The sequence below is a fragment of the Emys orbicularis genome, chromosome 2 (genome assembly GCF_028017835.1).
Source record: "Emys orbicularis isolate rEmyOrb1 chromosome 2, rEmyOrb1.hap1, whole genome shotgun sequence".
Lineage (NCBI taxonomy): Eukaryota > Metazoa > Chordata > Testudines > Emydidae > Emys > Emys orbicularis.
This window is the reverse complement of record NC_088684.1, coordinates 28,530,158-28,550,175: the sequence shown is the minus strand read 5'-3', so window position 1 is coordinate 28,550,175 and position 20,018 is coordinate 28,530,158.

Genomic DNA, 20,018 nt, shown 5'->3' with positions numbered 1-20,018 from the left:
CCTCCTCCTCCTCTTCCCCATCCGCAGAATCCTCAGGTGTAGCTGATGAGACTATCCCCGACCCGGAATCCATGGTCACAGGTGGGGTAGTGGTGGCGGCCCCCCCTAGAATTGCATGCAGCTCGGCGTAGAAGCAGCATGTCCGCGGCTCTGACCCGGAGCGACCGTTTGCCTCCTTTGTTTTTTGATAGGCTTGTCTGAGCTCCTTGACTTTCACGCGGCACTGATCTGAGTCCCTATTGTGGCCTCTCTCCATCATGCCCGTGGAGATTTTTTCAAAAGTTTTGGCATTTCGTCTTTTCGAACGAAGTTCTGCTAGCACTGAATCCTCTCCCCATATAGCGATCAGATCCAGTACCTCCCGTACGGTCCATGCTGGTGCTCTTTTTCGATTATCAGCCTCCATGGTTACCTGTGCTGATGAGCTGAGCTATCTGTGGTCACCTGTGCTCTCCACGCTGGGCAAACAGGAAATGAAATTCAAATTTTCCTGGGGCTTTTCCTGTCTACCTGGCCAGTGCATGCGAGTTCAGATTGCTGTCCAGAGCGGTCACAATGGTGCACTCTGGGACAGTTCCCGGAGGCCAATACCATCGAATTGCGGCCACACTAACCCTAATTCGAAATGACAAAATCAATTTTGGCGCTACTCCGCTCGTCGGGGTGGAGTACAGAAATCGATTTTAAGAGCCCTTTATTTCGAAATAAATGGCTCCGTTGTGTGGACGGGTGCAGGGTTAATTTGATTTAACGCTGCTAAATCCGAATTAAAGTCATAGTGTAGACCAGGCCTGAGTCAACTGACCTGGCCCAGCTACAGGTTTCTTACCCCTGTGTACACATATCCACAGAGGAGAATGGGTCTCTGTTTTCAAATGTGTCCCTTTATCAAGAAATGCATTCAAACAACTGAAGGAGAGGCACATATTTGTCATTGTGTGAATATATGGATTTTTTAATTTAATTTATGTTTTTATTTATTTGTCTGCTGTAATGGAGAATCCTGCAGGAGCATCATACTTCTAAAATGCCATCCCTGTGCCTGCTGTCCCATTGTGTTGCCTCACTGTTTCTGGAAAGCCACTTTATTCAGGAATATGGGAAGAAGCACTAAATTGATCCCACAGACTCAGAATGGTGGAGAAAATGTAATCATATATCAGACTTGCAGTTAAGGCACTGAGCCAGGTCTCAGGAGATCTAGGTTCCATTCCTAGATTCTTCCAGAGATTTTGTGTGTGAGCTTTGACAAGTTATCAAATCTCTCTGTACCTCAGCTGAACATCTGTAAAATGGGGATAACAGTACTTCACTCATGATGTTGTTGTAATGATAAATCTATTCATGTCTGTAAGAATCTCAGATATTATGGGCAGGGGGACCAGACAAGTGCTTGTATAGATATATCTATCTGTGAAGATATCCATACCTCCCAAGTGGATCTGTACCACATCTAGCAATATGTACAATAATGGCTGAACCTGGGTTCCCCCCAAAAAGATTTGATGCCAAATACCACATTAGTCAGAGTATTAAAAGACACATTTCTTCACCCTGATCTATGTTTTTTGTCAGCATAACTTGACTGAAATCAGTGGGTTACACTCATGTAAAATTGATGTTTCAGGGAGTAGAATCGGGCCTTTGGTTGACTCACTGTGAATAATGTGGTATTTGGCCTAATTTTGCCTTTTAAATCAATGGAGTTTTGGGAGAACCAGGCCCAGACTCTTTAAGTTAGGTGACTAAGCTGGTTACATTATATGAGGAACAGCTTGTCAAATTCTGAAAAAGCAGATATTCTGTAAGCTATTTGCATTGTATTAACATTCACTACCATTCAAAGTTTCATTACTTCTATGCCTGCCCTATGGTAACTTTTACATACACTTTATCACATTATAGATAAATCCTCTTAAGTGTTTAATACAGCACAATCAATTGGACTACACAGACAAAGCACTGCCCCATACAGAATACCTACTGCAAAAGTATGTCCCTTATGTTTTTTACCTAGCATTTTCTTTTTTTTAGTGCAGTTATTCCAACACAGTCAAATTAAAGGGGGGGACTATGGTTTTCCAAGTAAATTTGATTGTTTAATATATGAGAACTGCTTTGGAACAGCTCAATAAGAAAAAAGCGGGAAATTATTTACATTGCTAGGCAGTGATCAACAATATTTTTCCTTCTAAAAATTGCCTGTTGCTTTATCTCTGATAAAAGGAAATGTAACCCAAGCTGAGCATTCTCTGGCAGCTGATTGCCACTTTGAATGGGGAACAAAGCATTTACTGGTACATTTGTGCAATATTATGTGGCTTTGAGTCCTATGGAGTGCACAGTGAGGATATTAAATGAAAGCTTTGAAAAACATGGTTAAAAGGAAGACCCAATTTTCCTTTACAGACAGGGACTAAGCTGCAGCAGGGTTTGATAGTAGTGATGTCACCAGCCTAGTGCATGCACAAGAGCCAGGTGAAATGCAAGTAGGCATTATTGTATTAAGCATTGCTTCAGACCTGATGGTAAGACTTTTCTTGTTGGTATTGGCCCACCCTCAGAGTTTATTGACTCAATGGGCTTCCTATGGACTCTGGCATATTTTACAACCTAGCCATTGAACCACACTGTCAGTCACTGCGTAGTGTGACACAGTTATCATCTGTTGTTCATACCTGACATTATGGGTGTCCCTTTTCTCTGCATCATCCCTGCAGGTCACCAGTATTACAGATGGTCTATGGCAGGGGAGGAAGGCAGAGCATCAGCGGTATTCATCACATGATGAAAATAATAGATTCCCTCAAAGGGCAATTTTCTGTTTCTACATCACTGCTGTAGTGGAGGCTAAGAGTTTTGATTCTCCTTTGCCACAGCATCTGTGAAGCCTGGAGAAGCAGAAATGTTCAGCGCTATAGGCAGTCTGAATGCAGCTCATTGACAGTGTCAAAGTTTCCTGTTGCAAAGAATTTTCAATATACTTTGCAGATGAGAGAGAGCAGATTCTTGGCCAGCTCCTCAAGATTGGCCTTTTGTCACCCCACTTAGCTTAAGGAAGTGGTTGCAGAGATAACTTTAAAGCTCCCTGATCTTGGGTCCTCCAGGCCAGTCATCAGGTGCACTGTACAGGAGCCAACAACCCCCTAGAAGCTCTCCTTCAACTAGGCATTACAACAGGGAATGTCTTGGCCACACACTTTTTCTCCTGTGCTAGAGGCTGAGGAGAGGTTCAATAGAACTGCTGCATTGATTCTATGACATTAAGATATTCCCTTTACAAAAGAAGAATCCTCAGGGGGCTCCTTAAGTTGGCTTCATAGCTAATTTGTGTGCCTAGACTTTAAAACACTGGGAAGAAGACGTTTGCATTAAGGCTTTTGAGACTATTCCTACAATCTGTTCATTCTTTGAATTAATTCATGTGCAAACCTTCTGTTTACCTGGGATAATTTCAAATTAATCATACTGCAGTTTCTGGCCTTACCGATGTAAGCCAGTGACTAGGGCTTTAGAGAGAAGGAGCCCCGTGTGCCATCTATTGATGAACTGGAAGAAGAGACCTCTTCAGCAGACCTTATTTGCATAGTTGACACCCGCCATGCCAGATCTTTTTTTTTCTTTTTTTGATCTTTGGGTTAAAATTCACTTAAGTCTTGGATGTAGAGGTAATGAAATGTTATCTGAATTGTGTGACTAAAGTTCAATAGAACTATACTTAATATGCCCTGAGTGAGGGGTCACCATAACCTTAAAGGGCTGGGTAGTGAGCTGAAACCCAAGTGAGAGAAAAAGTGGTAGGGTACAGGTGTTCCCTGTTTAAGGGATCTATATGCCATTTGAGCCTTCTGCCCCCCTCCACCCCCCGCTCCTTGGTGGGTAATAACAGAGTTGAATAGATTCAGTTGAGTTTTCCTTCCTTACCCAGTAGCCATTAGAGCTGAAATCGCTAATAGGTGTCTGAGGTGATGAAGCTTCAGAGCCAGCACGGAGTGTTATGGTGAGAGATGATGCAGAGGAAACAGCAGCAGAGAGGTGACCCAGCAACCTTAGAAATGTAATCACTAATATCGGGGTGGGGGCAGAGGGGTGCAGCAGCACCACCGTTGTCTGACTGAATTTGACAGGTCCAAGCTGATGGCACAGAGTCAGCATTGTGGATAGCGGTGTCAGCTCAGTGAGAAGCCACAAAAAAGTGGTGGCAGCAAAGCAGTGGCAGCAGCAAGATGACAGATAGGCAGCAAGGCAGCTTTTCACAGAAGCCAAGCCCTTGTGGTGAACCCACTTGAATGCACCCCTGGACTTTGAGACTTCACTAACCTCTGACAACAAACCATGAGTAGGGTGCAGTGGAGGGGAGAAGGAAAGAAGCATGTTAAAGAGAGATGTTTTCATTGAATGGTCACACTGGCAGTTGGGGTACCTGAGGTAAAGGACTACTGGAAAAGCTACTGTAGGGGTGGGTTTAACTTTCTACTCACATACTGATCAGTGGCTATTGCTGTGTTTTTCCAAATTAAAGTGCCCCTTATTAAAAGTTGTTTTTGTATGAAACAAAGACTCAGTGCTTGAAAGTGGACAAATATTAAGTGCACCCTGAGGAGGTATATAGTTTTCTCAGATTTGTAAGTGTGGGCTCAAGCCAGTTTTGTTTTGTAATTTTAAGAACCTCTAGATATCGAATCTGGCCGTAGCTGTCATAAGGGTTACACCTCCAAGCACTGAATACATGATCCCTTCATTAGTAGGGAAAACACTAGTGAAATCCCAGCACAAAGATGTCACACTCAACTCTCTGTGGCATGTGAGAGTGTGGGGATTCTCTAGGTCAGTCCACCCAACCATTCTCCTTTCTCGGTTGCCCACTCCATCAAAGTGTAACCCCACCCCCCATTCACTGGCATCCAGTGTGCTTCAACAGCAGCCATGGGAACTACAAAAGAAAGCCCACCAAAAACAAGAACTGTCTTCTTTCATTAAAATGAACAGAGAAAAGTATTGGTGAAATGTTACAAAGTTTGCATGGTCACAAAATTGGCAAAGTAACCATTTTTTGGGTCTGTTTAATGGGCTGTATGAAAAATGTCACACAGCTTTACCTTTGCACCTTTATGATAGACCAGGATCTAGGTTGTGCTGTTACTTGTTCCTGGTATAGCCATTGTGATTAGAATACTGAATTTTAATCCCTCCTGTAATCTGTGAATGGGGGTTATAAATTGTGTTACTATGGCCTTTTAAATATTCTGACAGTTAATTTGATAGTCTCTCTCAATCTTCCTTGTTCAGAACATTAGTCACCTGTAACAAAGAGATGTAATGGTTACTAGCTAGCCATACAAAATGTTTAAAACTTTAGGGACAGAGTTGGTTTTGACTACTTGGATTTATAATATGATTGATAGAAGCCTGCACAATTGATTGCTCACTTAACCACACTAAAACCTCTCCTTGAAATCTACTAATGGTTGCAATCTCTCTCAAGCTGTGTTGAAAATTAAAACTCTGATGTCATAAAGGTTGTAATGAGAAGAGAAGATGGCCCCAGCTGTTGCGACTAGGATTCTCATTCTCCGAGTCCTATGCATGGGAAATTTGGATCTACTTCATAAGTGAGAGTTCTGCATCTGTAGGGGCTTTCAGGATCAGGCAAAAATATGTAATAATAATAATACAAATGGCACAACATTAAGGGCTGGATTGTGGCATATAGATAGAGCTCATGCTGTTGGTGGCATGAAGATGCCCAGCAGCAGTGGATTTGTGAAGTGTCTGGGAAGCCCAGTGTTTCCTGGATCTCCAGGGAATCCCACTGCTGTTCCCATCTATGGTTGGATAGCTCTTGTGCAGGCAAAGTGGATGGGGCATAGCTCCATTTCCTTTATAGAGTCACTTTTGACTGTTATTTTATCCCTCCTGGGGATTGTAGGGGTGAAGGGAAACTTCTTACACCCTTTCCTTTCCCTATATACCTTGCAGAGTACATGCACAATCTGTGCCTCGTCCATTTTTACAACAAAGCTTGCAACAAAGCAGGAAAATGACACCAATTAAATTCCTTCTGAGTACAATGCTCAAAGTGCAGCCTGCAGTTATGTAGCTGCATTTTATGAACTCCTCCCCCGCTCCCCACACACTTTTTTCCCCCTTTAGGATTAAAGGGCCTGCTTAGTTGAAAAGGTTTAACAGATAAAAAGTACTGAGAGTACAGAATGTGGGTAACTGGAGGTCAATCTGTGACTATTTACTGACCTATTTAAAAGAATCCTTATCTTAAATTTGTCAGTCAGTTAATATTTGTTGAAGCTTATTATAAGGCATGTTTGAGATTTCTGCACAAAATGCACCCTTTGGACCAAATATAATGGACAGCTCTGGGGAGCTGAAGAGTACAAAGGTGGAATAAACAAAGGAAGGAGATAGTACGTAAATAGAGTTTTAATTGCAATTGATCATTTGATTCTTATTCCATTTTATAATGGACTGACATATGCTACAGGGTAAAAGCTATCCAATCCAGCAAAATACTCAAACACCTACTTAACTTTAAGCACGTGAGTTAGCTAATTTACTTTAAGGGGAATATTAAAGTGCTTAAAGTTAAGCACATGCCTAAGTGCTGTGTTGGACTGGGGTCTACAGTGTTATGTAGATGGTGTAATATCTCCATGGTTAGAGCTTTAATTAGCTTTCCCCTAGAAATCTAATTTTGATATATACTGTACTCCATTAAAACTAGCTCAGTTCACCTGAACCTTTTCATGTACTGTGCTCAGCCAGAGGAGAATTTTATTGATTGATTTGCCTGTGAAAGTGTTTTACTTGCCGTTCCTGCTTTTAGCCCAGTGCGGAAGCGACACTGGGTTGAAAGCTGGTAATTAAAATTTTATGCTAAAATCTATACTACAAGTCCAAAAACCATGGGCCACCCTCCCAATCCTCAGCTGTTTTAGCTCCCCACCCCCAGCATTCACCTCTCTACTGAATTCCTGCTTGTGATACACACAAATGTCTAGGAGAGAGAGGCTGTGGCAGAAGTTTAATGCCTAAATATTCCCCTGAGATACCTATGACTAGATCCTCAGCTGGTGAGCTTCACTGACTTCAGCAGAGCTACAGTGGTTATTCCCGCTGAGGATTTGTCTCCTACTTTTCAATTCAGTAGCTCCCCTCAACATCACCAGTAGATAAAACTGACAGTGCTGCAGCTACTCTATGAGCCACTTCCACTTCTCTCCACCTTCACCAGAGACATGGTGTGGATGCTGCTGTACTTGTCCTTCAGCAGCAAAAATGTCTCTCTTTTACAAGAGTGGGTAGGAGGTGAGGAAGAAAGGGAAAGGATATTAGTCCCTCCTTCCATTTCTTCCTGCAAGGGTACAAACTGAGGTAGAATTCAACCACAAATCATTAGGCTCAATGTAGGAATTAGAGGTGAAACTTTGTGGCCTGTACTATGCAGATCAGATTAGGTCCCTTTTGGCCTTCAAATCTTTGAGTCTATCAGCTGTATTCTCTCACCCAAACAGACCCAGTGCAAGAGAGAAGGCGATAGCATAGCCATCCAAAACACCCTAACATGAACATGGAGAGTTTATTGCACATTCCTTTATTACCAATGATGTGAAAAGGTTCTAAAGTTGTAATTTCTGTGCATATTAGGACAGGGATGTGGGCTTGAGGGTGCTTGTGAAAACTTAATTCCAAATCGTGTATGCTTTCAAAAACTATTTTATAACTCTGCTCTTCTAATCATCCTTTAAATTAACTGACGTGTATTTACAATCTGAGCTCCAGCTTAATGAAGTGTTTCTGTCTGGGATGGAAACAAAGAAGCCAGTGCTAGTCTGAAATGATGGATGAGAGCTAAAAGAAATTGTTAATGTTCACATTTGGCATTGCACTGAATCTGATTCTTTCTCTCTAGGCTCATTCATCTCATTTACATCAATGACAGCAAATGCATATTTGGACTATCCTTTTCAGAGAGGAGCAAGTTCAGTAAAAGGGGCCTGCTTCATCAATGCAACATTCCAGTTCTATGTTGGTGTAACTCTGCTGAGATCAATGCATAGATGCCAGCATAAAAACAGAGTAATGTAGCCCAGGGATAGTATTTTTGGCCTATTTAGTAGAGAGTAATTCTCCATGCATGCAGCTATACACAGAAAACAGGAATAAGATAGTATGTAACGCTGTATCAGGTCTGCAGTATAATCCAATTCAATGCTTTAAAAACACACTACTAGAATCAGCTGACAAACGCTTTCTATATTGAAATACTTCCCAAGATGGGATATTTAATGCATTCCATCCATATCTACCCAAAGCATCAGAAACAACATTTCTCCCTTTGCCTTCTTTTCTCACAGCTGCTTCAATTTATTACTCATTAAGATCATATTGAATCTGATTTAAGAAATTAAAATCTTTGATATTTGGAATATTACTTGTAGGGGGAAGCTACAAGTAATACACCATTATGCCATTACTGTTGGGGGTAGTATAACACTGCCTGTAGTGACTCAGGAGTGTGAATACCAAACTCAGGGAAGATAAAAGGGTAAATAGGGAGGTGGCAAAATCTGCAGATGATTCAAAATTGCTCAAGATAGTTAAGTCCAACGTTGACTGTGAATAGTTACAAAGGGATCACAAAAAACTGGTGACTGGGTAACAAAATGGCAGATAAAATTCATGTTTATAAGTGAAAAGTAATGCACATTGGAAAACATAATCCTAACTATATATACAAAATGATGGGGCCTAAATTAGCTATTACCACTGAAAAGAGATGTTGGAGTCACTGGGGATAGCTCTCTAAAAACATCTGCTCAATGTGCAGTGGCAGTCAAAACAAAACATAACAAAAAAAGAACAATGTTAGGAAACTTTAAGAAAGGGATAAGCAATGAGTCAGAAAATATCATAAAACGCCTCTATAAATCCCTGGTATGCCCACACCTTGAATACTCCATGCAGTTCTGGTTGCACCATATCAAAAAAGATATATTAGAATGGGAAAAAGTACAGAGAAGAGTAACAAAAATAATTAGGGGTATGGAACATCGTCCATTAGAAGAGAGATTAAAAAGACTGGGACTATTCAGTTTAGAAAAGAGACAAGGGATATGATAGAGGTCTATAAAACCATGAATGGTGTGGAGAAAGTGAATAAAGAAGTGTTGTTTACCCTTTCCCATAACACAAGAACCAGGGGTCACCTAATGATATTAATGGACATCAGGTTTAAAACAAACAAAAGGAAATACTTCTTCATACAGTGCACAGTCAACCTGTGGAACTCATTGCCATGGGATGTTGTGCAGGCCAAAAGTATAACTGGGTTCAAAAAAGAATGAAATAAATTGATGGAGGATAGATCCATCAATGGCTACTAGCCAGGGTGGGCAGGGATGTAATCCTATGCTCTGAGTGTCCCTAAACCTCTGACTGCCAGAAGCTGGGAGTGGATGACAAGGGGTGGACCACTTGATAAATTGCCCTGTTCATCCCCTCTGAAGCATCTGGCTCTAGCAACTGTCAGAAGACAGGATATAGGGCTAGATGGACCATTGGTCTGACCCACTAGGGCTGTTCTTATATTCTTAGAATGTTAAAAACCAGGTCACAAACCCCATATTGGTCATGAGTTCTATACTTAGATTTCACCCACCAATTATCTAGTGTAAACTCCTCAGGAATTATAGCAGCCTAAACATGGAATCACAGGCCGTCCCCCTGGGGACTCTGATCTATTTTGCCACCCAGAATGAGCATACCTTTGTGATAGATGGTCTGTTACACCAAGAATCACAGCAATATTCACGTATCCCAGGTCAATTGCATCTGAGATCTCACACCAAAGACAATGATGGTAGCCAATCCTATAATGCATTGTATAAAGATTTATTAAATAGGAAAAGGAAATGAGTTATTTACAATGTTAAATCAGGTAAACATATATATGCAAATGAGTTACAATCTTAAGGTTCAAAGGGTAATAGAACTTCTATAATAGGTAATCTCTATATGTCCCTTAGGGATAACCCAGGCTAAGCAGCTGGGCATCTCTTGTTTGTGCCTAGAAACCTTGATCCCCAGCATAGAAACAGCATAAAGATCCATTCCCTTCTTGTTCGAAGGTTTTATCCCCCTTCTCCCAAGTACTCTGAGCTGCAAACTCTGCTGATGGGAGGAGTCCTCTTGCATGACTCACCTTTGGGGGAGCGGAGAGGGTAGAACGACCAACATCTTTTGTCCTCTTTAATTTACCACAATAGTCTTTCCTGTTGGGCAGAATGTAACATCTTCTGCTGGAGGCCAGCATTTCATGCTAGTTAATGTCTCTCTCCTATTTGGTGATTTACATAATCACAGAGGCTGACAATACAACTGCTCAAATATTACTTAATATATGGGATACAGAAATTATAAGTGAGATTGATGCATGCAGCAACTCACAAGAATTCAATAAAATCTAATCACTAAATACATTCTTATAATTCTAATACCTGTTTTAACAATACTAACACACAGGTTAGCCAGACTGCTTCCAACCATGTATTTGACATATGGTCAAAGGTTGGCACTTGATCTGCCAGAGTCAGAGGTGGAAGTGCTGAGGTATTGTTCCTCTATGTTGCCATTGCAGAATGTGAATGATGTGCTGAACTGGAACTCACAAGAAAGTGACTGTACTGTAGATATACCCCCCCACCAGCCCAAAAGAGAACATTTCCCCCAAACAAACCTCTGTAGATTTGAAAAATTTTCTCCTCACCATCCACAGCTCCAGCTTGTCACTGCAAAGGAGCTCCAAGGGGACAGCCAGACAGAACATCATCTGATCAGGGTCTCTTCAGAAGGATTAGGGGCAGCCCACTTCCATCTCTCTAAGGATGTTTTGGAAACCCTGTCTCCTCTTCAGATCTATTCACTTTGCTCATGTGTTTTGCCTCCATTTAGGTCCCAGAATACATCATGTTTCTGAAACTTTTACATTGCGGTGAAAATTTTGTGAGAAGCTCATCATGCACAGAAGAGTGAATAGAGTCTTTGTAGCACAGGAAGGGTTACCGGTTCAGGCCACTCACCCGCTACCACTTGAAGATGGGAAGCATTCTGCCCACCCAATGGCAACTGCTAAGAAGGCAGTTGTGAGTTTTCACCTATGCTACAATAAGTAACAGGAGAGGGGGACAGTGAACAAGCCACCTCTCTCCCATTTTGGTGACCTGGTGGGAGGAGGAAGCAAACTTCTATCACCACTACTGTGAAGTGGACCTTCTGCAGAAATAAATAACAGGGACTGTCCTGGTGGCATTAAATTGGGAAGAAGGAAATGGGGCCCACTGCAGGACTCAAAGTTTGCCACTGGATACAGGTTTGGGTCTATTTTTTGTTGCATATGTTATAAATGGGCACAGTGGCATGTGCCTGTAATCCCAACTATTTGGGCAGCTGAGGCTGGTGAATTGCTATGGAGTTCTGGTCTGTAGTACGCTATGCCAATCAGGTATCTGGTGACACTGACAGCCTGGCTAGCGGGTGGCTGAAGGACTGGCTAGAACAACATGAGTGACATGTTGTGATTGGCTCTCTCTGTGAGGGCTGATGGACAGATTGATCAAGGTGATGTTATATACATATTGACACATTTTCAGGGTAACTGTACCTATATTCTTCCTCCATGGTGTCTTAAAAGCACGCACTTAAGGTTTCCAACTCCCAGCTATCACCTCTCTTGGGCAGTGTAGTGGCTGCCCCACTCCCTGAGAGTATGGGCTGCGGCAGGCCAGTGGGCCTGCGCAGACGCACAGCCAATGGGAGAAGAGCTTATTGAGAGCCAATCAGGGACCAGGTTGGAGACAGCCAATCAGGGCCAGGCTCAGCCCTATAAGAAGGCTGCTCAGGGAGTGGAGAGTCAGTCTGTCCCAGGCCTTCAACAGGGGAAGGTCTATCTCCAAAGCAGGGAGACTAGCACCGTGGACAGCGCAGTGCTGGCCAGGCTCGGGGAGCAAAAGGGAGCTCTAGCCTGAGGTCTGCCAGGCTGCAGGCCCTAAAGAGAAGGGCCTAGCGGGTGCAGGGGGCCGTAGGGGAAGCGGCCAGACAAGGGGAGAGAAGGAGGACAGCAAGGCTGCTGCCAGAGGGTCCCTGGGTTGGGACCCAGAGTAGAGGGTGGGCCTGGATCCCCCTTCCCACCCCTTGCAGTACACCCAGCCATTGGCCGTAGTAGTAGTAAGTAGTTAATGGAGATATCCCATCTCCCAGAACTGGAAGGGACCTTGAAAGGTCATCGAGTCCAGCCCCCTGCCTTCACTAGCAGGACCAAGTACTGATTTTGCCCCCAATCCCCAAGTGGCCCCCTCAAGGATTGAACTCACAACCCTGGGTTTAGCAGGCCAATGCTCAAACCACTGAGCTATCCCTCCCCCATTACAGTGGCCATTACAGACCATGCCAGATCCCTGACAGGAGGGATTAGACTTTGGGGTGCGTGGTTGACTACGGTGGCTGGACATAGAGACTGCTGATTGACACCCTCCCCCCCAGAAGGGGGTGTGGAAGGACTAAGGGGCACTGCCGGAGGGCAGTGGTCCTGAAGAGGATGCCGCGAGTTGGTGAGCGACGTGGGCTCAGAAGCCAACCGAGGGCAAGACAACATGTGGGATACCACCGAGAGGGGACGCTCCACTGGACTGAGCTAATTTCCGGAGTAACCAGTAGGAGGCGCCGCGGTGGTGAGTCCCAACCTTGTTATAGGCAGAGACCCACGTCTCCCTCCCTCATGACTGGGATTTAAAGGTTTCACAGCTACTGCCTTACATTGAAATATCCCCAGTAAGCCAGTCTGCAAAAAGGCATAGCTTTCTCTCTCTGAGGGCTATGAACAGAGTATTGCCATCAGTCAAAAGTTGCCACACAGCTCTTTCTAAACAAGCACATTTATTCTTAAGGTAAATGCATTATAGAGAGAACATATATATTAAAAAGAACAAAAACACAATAAAAGTTCCTATGCACATGCTGAAAGATGACCAGAGGTCGTATGGGGCCCTAGTAAGCCAAAGTCTTTCCAACCTTTCCACAAGTATTGAAGCCCTGTAAGAAAAGGTCATTTCCATTTACTAGATCAGAAAGAAGGTTCTGTGTCTGTTCAAAGTCATCCCTTTAAAAAAATAATGGTAACTTAGGTACAAGTGACCATGACTTGATTACATTTATAATGTGCACACAGAATAAAGTCCAGACCAGTGCTCTAAAAGGGCCAGTTTCACAATAAAATAAAATAAATTAAAATAAATAAATAAAAAAATTGCCAAATCAGTTGGGAGGAAGAAGTTAATCAGCTAAATTAAATTGCTACTCAGGGCCGAGGCAGACCTACTACATAACACTTGCATAGGCTGGAGGAAGAGAATAAAAGGGAAACAGCGTACCTCAGTGGTAGCCAGATAGTGGAGGTGAGTTGACCTCAACTCAACTCTAAGTCCTAGAAGGAGCACCACAAGTCCTCTTGCCTCTGAGGCCTGACTATAGTGACCTGACCAGCCCTGCAAAGAAGTGACCTGTGATTCTCTAACAGTCTGAGACTTCATATTTATGTGTAGTTCTTTACCTAGTGGGAAGAGAGGAGACTGGTAGAATGTGATCCAGGGAGGCAACTGCATAGGATCCCAAGGTGCATGACTTAGCTGTATAGCATTGCGTCCTGGATCAGAGCCTGGTGGAGAGGGTGGGCCTGGGCTCCTCTACCAACTCCTAAAGAGGGACAACTACAGAAGTTTATCCTCCATGAAGAACTTAGTTGGGGGAAGACACTGAAGATAGAGGGGTTTGTACTATGAGACCAGGACTCAAGGGGGAAGCCCTGAATCTCTCTCTTAATCCTGAAGATTTCTGCATTATTAGATTCTGTTTATATACCCTGAAAGGATGGAATTAAAAAAAATGTGACCTGGCTATAGGGCTGTGTCACTGAAAGGACAGACCACTTCTGGGAAGAGTGGTAATAAGAAAGGGAAATACCTAAGTGGAAGACAACCTGCCACACCCCTGACCAGTAGGTGGCACTAGCAGTGAGGAAGGCAGCTTCACAGGAAGCAAAGGAACACAAACAGAAATCTGTGCCCAGTAGAGTCAAGGATACTACGAAGGAGTTTTTATAAAAATATACTAGGAACAAAAAGAAACCTAATAATTGATTAGATGGAAATGGTAGAAATATTAATAATAATGCAGAAAAGGAGGAAATGTTCAATAAATATTTTTGTTCTTTATTTGGGGAAAAACAGATGATGTAGTTATATCATATGATAACACTCTTTCTGTTCCACTAGTACCTCAGGAGGATGTTAAACAGCAGCTACTACAGATAGGCATTTATAATCAGCAAGTCTGCATAACTAGCATCCAAGCGTTTTAAAAGAACCAGAAGAGAAGCTTGCTGTTGATTTTTAATAAGTCTTGGAACACCAGGAAATTCCAGAACACAGGAAGAAAGCTAATGTTGTGCTAATATTTAAAAAGGGTAAACAGGTGACCTGGGTAATTATAGGCCTGTCGGTCTGACATCAATCCCTGGCAAAATAATGGAGAGGCTGAAACCGGACTCAATTAATAAATAATTAAAGAATGGTAATATAATTAATGCCAATCAGCATGAATTGGGGGAAAATAGATCCTTTCAAACTAGCTTAATATCCTATGTTGATGAGATTACAAGTTTGATTGATAAAGGTAATAGTTTTGATGTAATATACTTAGACTTCTGTAGGGTGATTGACTTGGTAGTGCACCACATTTGATTAAAAAACTACACTGATATAAAATTAAGATGGAACACATTAAATGGATTACTAGCTGGCTGATTGAGAGGTCTCAAAATGTAATTGCAAATGGGGAATCATTTAAGGACAGACATCTAGTGGGGTCCCACAGGGACCAGTTCTTGGTCCCACACTATTTAACATTTTTATTAATGACCAGGAAAAAAACATAATATCATCACTCATAAAGTTTGTAGATGTCACAGAAATTGGAGTGTTAAATAATGAAAATGACAGGTCGCTGATTCAGAGTGAGCTGGATCACTTGGTAAGCTGGGCACAAGCAAATATGTGTTTTTATATGGCTAAATGTAAATGTAGGAACAAAGAATGTAGACCATACTTACATGATGGGGAACTCTAACCTGGGGAGCAGTGACTCTGAAAAAGATTTTGGGGTAATGGTGGATAGTCAGATGAACATGAGTTCCTAATGCAATGCTATGGCCAAAAGGACTAATGCAATCCTTGGATTCATAAACAGGGGAAGTTCAGGTAGGAGTGCAGAGGTTATTTTTCCTCTGTATGCAGCTCTGGTGCAACCACTGCTGGAATATTGTATACAGTTCTGGTGCCCACAATTCAAGAAGGAAGTTGATACATTGGCGAGGATTCAGAGAAGAGCCATAAGAATGATTAAAGGATTAGAAATTATGGCGATAAGACTCAAGGAGCTCAGACTATTTAGCTTAACAAACAGAAGGTTAATGGATGACTTGACAGTCTATAAGTATCTATATGGGGAACAAATATTTAATAATGGGCTCTTCAGTCTAGCAGAGAAAGCTATAACATGATCCAATGGCTGGAAACCGAAGCTAGATGATTTCATACCGGAAATCAGGCATAACATTTTAATGTGAGAGTAACTAACCATTGGAACAACTTACTAACGTCATGATGGATTCTCCATCACTGACAATTTTTAAATCAAGATTGATTGTTTTTCTAAAAGATATGATCTAGGAATTATTCTTGGAAAGTTCTATGGTCTGACTGACTAGATGATCACAATGTTCCCTTCTGGCCTTGGACTCTGTTAATCCTTTATATCAAAAAGCCCTTTTTTATCTTCTAGTCTCTGGAAAACCCATTTTGAAAAAGCACTCCAGTGGATATGCAAAGCACTCCAGTGGATGGTACCTCTTTAGAGTTGCTTAGTCTCAGGCCAGCTCTAGACTACAGACCTATATCAGTATAACTACATCACTGAGGGGTGTGAAAAATTCACACCTGAGAGACATCGTTATATTGACCTAGCCCCCCATGTAGGTGCCTGTCAACATAGCTATCGCCTGTTAGGGAGGTAGATTAACTATGCCAATGGGAGAAACTCTCCCGTCGGCATAGAAATGTCTTCACTAAAGTGTTACAGCAGCAGTACGTGAAGACAAGCTCTCAGTGACGTGCTTTAATCACACCATCCACCCAGTCACTGTTTTTTGTTCCTGTAGGAGCTGTGCTAAACCTCCATGGAATAGAACGCAATCATAAATTTAATATAGGGTCTTCCAAAGATACTGCATAGGGTTGCAATACCTTTCACACATATAGTTTAGGGTTTTCATATTTAAAATATCCTCAAGTGTTAAATTTCTATGTTGTGGGCCAGGGCCGCCCGGGGGTGGGGCAAGTGGCGCAATTTGCCCCGGGCCCCACAGGGGCCCCCACGAGAATATAGTATTCTATGGTATTGCAACTTTTTTTTTATGGAAGGGGCCCCCGAAATTGCTTTGCCCCAGGCCCCCTGAATCCTCTGGGCGGCCCTGTTGTGGGCTAAATCCTGGGATCTGTATTCAGTTTTAACACCAGAAATATTCCTATTCTCTTCAATGGCAATTTCTTTGAAGTCAGTTCTAGATCTACCCACTTTCTGCAGCTGATTAAAGTCTTCATTTTGAAAACAACCCATCAATTGCTTCAGCATCCAGAATTGCTAGCCCTTCACAAGGCAGAGAATATGGTTATTTTTACTGCATTGCAACTGAACTGTCAGCAATAGAACCTTTCACTCCATGACATCTGAATGACAGTGACTTGTGATTTGGTTCTGCATTTTATGTGAAAGCAGGACAAAATGTTTCTGCTCCTAGAGTCTGAAGAATGAAATGAAAAATCTAAGCTGAGAAGCAAAATCATCAAGATTCAGAATCTCCTTACAACTCAAGCAGACAGCATGAGAAATTTCAAATCAAATCAGAAAATAATATGATTAAACAGGGGAAAGGATTGGTGTCTAGAAGAGAATGTTGAAAAGAATCTCTAGTTCATTACCAAATGGGATGGGAAGAAATTAATGTTATGAAACAGAAGCAGGAAATTGCACTACTCCAGATTCATTTGAAGAATTACAGGCTGGAGAATGAAGCCCAGTGTTCTGGCCAGACTGATTATAGTGAAACCAAGTGTACACATTGTCTACCTCATTTATCACATAATTATAATTAATTTTTACTCATCGATAAGGACCTGATTCAACTGCCAATGAAGTCACTGGGGGTATGGCTGTACTCAAGGTTAGTAGAACTTGAGTTAGCAGACCCTGGGTTTGCTAACCTAGGGCTTGAGCATCTAAACTCATTTGTAACCTCAGGTTAGAAATTGTTGGACCCTGAGTCCCAACCTGGGGCACCAATGGGTATGTTTACACTGTAGTTAAACACCCATAGCTGGCCCATACCAGCTGACTCTGGCTTGTGGGGCTTGGGCTATGGGGTTATTTAATTCCAGTGTAGATTTCTGGCCTTGGGCTGGAGCCCAGGCTCTAGGACCCTGCAAAGTGGGAAGGTCTCTCTGCAAATCAACTGTGCTTGAAACCTACATCCCATCTTGACTCAGGCTCAGGCCATCTATCCCCCAGGGGTCCTGGGACTGAGCCCTGGGTTAGCATGATTTGTGTATAGATGGAAGAGGATTGAGGCTGAGTTCAACCCTGGGCTTCCATTGCAGTGTAGACATATTCTGGAAATATTTTTGTGAACTGCAATGGGATTCAGAGGGAGATTTAAAGAATTTTGTCTTTGGTTGCACTTTGAGACTGATTTATTCAAATCTATAAACAATATTTCTGAAACTACAGAGAACGGGCCATGAAAAACAACTTAATTGACTGCAGCCTAAGAGAGCTCTGTTTACATATTGAAATAACACTTTAAAGAGTAGGTTTGCCTTAAGATTTAAATAATGCAGTATGCATCTCAGACATGAAGACACAAATGCTCCCTGTTTCACTTGAATAGGAAGTAACTGATGCAAAGAATGGACAAGAAGACCAAAGCAAGTACAATGTTTCAGACAGAAAGATGAGTGAATACAGAAGTTGAATTATAGCTGTAATGCATGCTCCCACACTGTGCTGCTTCTGCCCTGCTACCGACACAAAGAAAGTCTACAATACCACGCACATATTTTAACATGAATTTAACAGAAGAACAGCCATACTGGGTCAGACCAAAGGTCCATCTAGCCCAGTCTTCCAACAGTGGCCAATGCCAGGTGCCCCAGAGGGAATAATCATCAAGTGATCCATTCCCTGTCGCTCATTCCCAGCTTCTGGCAAACAGAGGCTAGGGACACCATCCCTGCCCATCCTGGTTAATAGCCATGGATGGACCTATCCTCCATGAATTTATCTAGTTCTTTTTTGAACCGTGTTATAGTCTTGGCCTTCACAAAATCTTCTGGCATAAAGTTCCACAGGTTGACTGTGTGTGTGTGTGTGGGGGGGGGGAAATACTTCCTTTTGTTTGTTTTAAACCTGCCTATTAAAATTTAAAGACACCATTGACCTTTTCTAGGTAACTAATACAGAGAGACATCTCCTCAATATATTTTTTTATTTAGGTTCTGAGTGGGTTTTCTGCAGATATCCAGATTTACCTGTGGTGTGAGGAAGTGCATGTGCTGTGGTTCTAATGTACACAAGACTGAGGACTGCAGGACTTCATTAAATCCATCATATATGGAAGAGGTGGACATGTTTATAAGCAGTGCCCAGAGCCACAGCACAATAGGAAAGAGAGTGGTCAAAAGATCCTGAGCAGCCCTGTAGTTTATTAACTGGGTGCAGGTCTTCTGTGTTCATGCATTATGAATCCCTTTAGTAAATGGGTGGAAGGGAGAGGCTTCACAGATACATTCTGGGGTAAGGCAAGGTTGTCCCTTTAGTCCATTGCTATATTGTTTTTTCTTTGGACCCTTTGCTGTGGGCAGTGTACAGTAATTGGATTTCAGGGCTTAAATATGTAGATTAAGGGGGGTAATTTATTTCTGTCAGTGAAAAATTTTACCCATGCACATGATGTCAGTGCTGGTGGGCAATACTGAAGATAGGGACATATTTATTAACACTTTACATAATTTTCAGAAGCAACTGGAGCACGAATTAGCATGAAGAACAGGGCTTTGTGGGTGAAGATTTTGGGTGCTCTTTTGCTTTTCCAGACAAGTTGAAGATTGTGGTGAGCCCTCCAGAGGTGATCATATTTTGGGACTCACCTTTGACAGTGATTCATATCCGAGTTGAAGTGGTAGAAGTGGTTTGTCTCCCACCAGGTTCAGGTGATGAGGTGGAAGAGATGGACCTTGACATTGGTAGAAAGGGTGATGTTAATTAAAACATTCCTGTTATGCCTTTGCATTTATATGGCATATGTGTATCCTCTCCCTGGAAAACTGTTGGTCAAATGACTCTGGAACAGCAAAAATAACCTAATGAAAAGAAACATAGTCTACATGCAGTTAAAGAATGGGGATGATCTACCATTAAACTTTCTTGATGGTCTTGTGTTTGTTTAATTTTCATAGGATTCACGCTGATGGGTCAACAGATGACCACGCATTTTCCGGTATTAATTGGAAATGTCACAGGGGAAGAAATGGAACAACTGGTGGGGGGGGAAAGGGATGTAGCCCCAATAAGGTATTCTTTCCTGCAACAGCCCAGCAAGTTCCCTTTTACATATAACTTGCTTTAAGATGCATGTCCCATTGATGATTTCAGTGATATCATGCCAACATGGTGACTCACAGTTTAGGAGAGTGTTGTACCTGAGGGTGCATAAGGAATATTCTTCAGAATGCCATTTAACATTACTGAATTGCCCAGAAGATTGTATCAAAGGGGCACCATTGTACCTTTGAAATAATAGCATTCCCAGGGATTTACGGTGGCAGGTATTTCATGGT